Source organism: Lycium barbarum, chromosome 6 (genome assembly GCF_019175385.1).
Source record: "Lycium barbarum isolate Lr01 chromosome 6, ASM1917538v2, whole genome shotgun sequence".
In the NCBI taxonomy this organism is placed as follows: Eukaryota; Viridiplantae; Streptophyta; class Magnoliopsida; order Solanales; family Solanaceae; genus Lycium; species Lycium barbarum.
This window is the reverse complement of record NC_083342.1, coordinates 106,452,469-106,455,385: the sequence shown is the minus strand read 5'-3', so window position 1 is coordinate 106,455,385 and position 2,917 is coordinate 106,452,469. Positions and strand designations below refer to the sequence as shown.

General features: G+C 36.0%; 1 long non-coding RNA gene across 1 annotated transcript; it reads right to left on the bottom strand.

The window, feature by feature from the left end:
- Window positions 1-208: 208 nt before the first annotated feature.
- On the bottom strand, window positions 209-1,482 carry LOC132645259 (uncharacterized). The gene is made up of 3 exons (XR_009584057.1): window positions 1,346-1,482; window positions 1,092-1,204; window positions 209-622 (listed from the first exon to the last, which is right to left on the bottom strand). It is a non-coding gene; the product is annotated as an uncharacterized LOC132645259 (long non-coding RNA).
- Between the last annotated feature and the right edge of the window lie 1,435 nt (window positions 1,483-2,917).

The window sequence follows — 2,917 nt, the reverse complement described above, 5'->3', positions numbered from 1 at the left end:
AATTATGGGGTCCACAGACCAAACGACGTTTGACCTGAGTCGTTAACGTTGTTGCAAATCGTTGAGGGATATGAGATAAACCGTTTTGGTTGATCCTAAATTTCACAACCCTTGGCTTCAAAATAGTGCCCTTTAGGCTCGGACTCGCTACAATAGCATCTCTGGAAACAAACAAATTTGCATAAGTGATCATAGCTCGATTTTATCAACTTATTTTGCAGAGTAATAATTGGTCGAAGCTGCTTAGAGTACAATAAATATGATTTATTAGTTTACAAGAGAGCAGCTTATTGATTTTGCCTCAAATACATCTTTACCCTATGATACAAGAGTAGCCAAGTTTATGTACCAACAAAACCTACAACTACTGATTCTAATTTTGAAGGAAGGTTTTAATTCCTACTAATCACACCATTCTACAAATTCTATGTAAATCGCCTTCATTGCCTTCCAAACTTAAATAAGAACAAGGTCCTTAAGCCAAAATGAGAGCAAAATATCAAAAAGAGGGGCTAAAACATCTTCTATACAATATAAAATTCCTTCATCAGAAAGGTCCCTTCTTTAGAACTGCACATAATTAGTTCCAGATACATGTCCTTTATGGTTGATTGAAAAAATCCTGCAATTTACATGTGTAAAAGAAAGGTCAAAATTACACAAAGGCACGCAAAATGATTAATACTCCCTTAATGTGAAAGAAAAAGGGTCATTTGCTCTTCGAGAATACGTGATTGATGCGAATTCTGCTCATATAGCGTTTTTAACCTCTATATAACAAGTTACATAAAGCATATACTTCATAATTTGGATGATGAATGATTTGAATATCAATTTTGCCTACACAGTTCTGTTTAATAACACGTCAAGATCCTACGTCAAAATAAGTCAAAAACTCATGTCAAATCAGTGAATTGGAAGGAGAACATAGACAATAAACAAAGAAGATTAGATTGCATTGCGGGAAGAAAAATTTAGGCTGTTAAAGTTTTGATGTTAAAACATAGCAATGCCAATAAGTTGAAAGACGAATTTAAGTAAACAGAATTCTGATGTCTGAAACTAAGATCTAGTCAATGCTCGATGCAAACCTCTAGAATAAGTCCATTGGATGATCAAGTACTCCATCATCATTCCAGTTAATATCCTTGGTACCTGATTCCTTTCCAATTAACTGAAGTGGCGCATCTAGTGGTGGAGGAGTCTGTAGTCAAAGAACAAATATAATGCATGCAACGACATTGTTAGGAAACATAAAGTCCTGATAATGTGTAATGGCTTGCAGAAAAATCTCGAATCCAATTGAAATTTGCAGTCTTTTGGTAGAGGATAAAGATTTAAATACCATGCACCGAATTAGCGGCCAATTTATTTCACGGAAGAAAGGATGCTGTTTGATCTCAGTTGCACCACCATTTGATCCTAAACGGCTGGCAGGATCTCTATTTAGCAATGAATGGATCAACTGCCTAGCTGCAAGGCTTGCCTGCAACTCGTAGATACAAAGATGCTTTCATTTGTTTTACTTAGAAACAAAATCAGAGTTCCCTTTATTTCTATTTCAAAAAAAAGAAGAAAAAAAAACCTTAAGAGTAATCTCATTGGCTATTTTAAATTTTTGAGTGAAATTCCATTGACTGCTATGACAACAACAACACAACTATGACTCTATTGAAACTAGTTGGAATTGGCTACATAAATCATATATATCCATTCTGCTCTTTTCTTTGAACTGCATTTCAATACTCAACAATTTGTCAATCAGAATTTCTCTAATAGTAGAGGTTCTCTCAGTGGCGGATTTAGGATTTTCACTCAGGGTGTTCGAAAAAATAATTGAACCTGAATATACACTGTAATATATGTTCAGGGTGTTCAAAAGTTAATATATGTACATAAACACATAAAATTTACCCTAGATATACACTGTAATTTTTTGTCCAGGGTGTTCGGGTGAACACCCTGGGCTCTTGGTACATCCGCCCCTGGGTTCTCTACATAATACACTATATCCCTACCATACAAATCTTTGCACAATCTAAAAAGACTCTTGCCAAACAGCGGACACGATATACTGTATCTTACTTCCACTTATCCTAATATACCTTTACTTTCTAAAGTGCTTCTCCATAATTCAAGTTTTTGGCCGACTTGTGCTAGTTTCATCAAATAACACAATATCATCCGTGAATAATATGCACCATATAACCTCGCTTGAATATTTTTTGTCAAATAACACAATACCATCCGTGAATAACATGCACCATATAACCTCGCTTGAATATTACTGGTGTTAGGTGTGGAATTGGCCAAACAAGTCAATTCTTTTGTTCACATAGTCGTGATGTAAGCGCTTACCTCATAATAGTTGTGATGTAAGCGCTTACCTCATCATAGGAAATTCATTCCTATAAATAGGTAGCTTATGGTTCATTTGTAAGATATCATCAAGATCATTTGCTAAACACATCCCAAAGAGAGATAGAAATCTAAGAGAAATACTCTAAGTGAAAGGCCTAAGTAAGAGAAGGTCTTTGAGAGAATTTTCTGTGGTAAAATTCTTGAGTGTAATTGAGATTGGGGTTGTGAGGTTGAGTGTTGTAAACACTTGTAATATTTCTTCTTTAATAAGATCTGCAGCAGCAACGTGGACGTAGCTCTCACATTGAGGGTGAACCACTATAAATCTGTGTGTGCTATTTATTTTTCGCTTACATCACGGCGTAAGTAGGTTCTGTCTAAGGAGGTTGGTATTTAAGTGGTCCAGCTGTGACCCTCCAATATTTCCTGGGAACCTGCTTACAAAGGTCGGATTTGGGATTCAAATCCTAACAACTGGTATCAGAGCAACAGGTTGTGTTGTGATTTAGAAACGATGGGAGGCGAAGATGGTACGACGCACGGCATCGGTAAATTC